Consider the following 223-nt stretch of genomic DNA (forward strand, 5'->3'; position numbering starts at 1 on the left):
CGGGGCCGTAGGGACACCCAGCCCCTCCCGTCCGTCCTCACTGCCCCGTCTCACACTCGCTCCTCTGTGTAGGCACAGCGGTGCTGCAAAACCGTGAGCCCTTGGCCCACCCTGCACAGCTCCACTCGCGGCCTGAGCTCTCGGTGGCTCGCAGGGAGTGGGCAGGGGGATGCAGGGTTCAGCCAGGAAGGGGTTCTGGAGGAGTGGGAGCTGGCTGGGGGGG

Source organism: Acanthisitta chloris, unplaced genomic scaffold (assembly GCF_000695815.1).
Source record: "Acanthisitta chloris isolate BGI_N310 unplaced genomic scaffold, ASM69581v1 scaffold41279, whole genome shotgun sequence".
NCBI lineage: Eukaryota > Metazoa > Chordata > Aves > Passeriformes > Acanthisittidae > Acanthisitta > Acanthisitta chloris.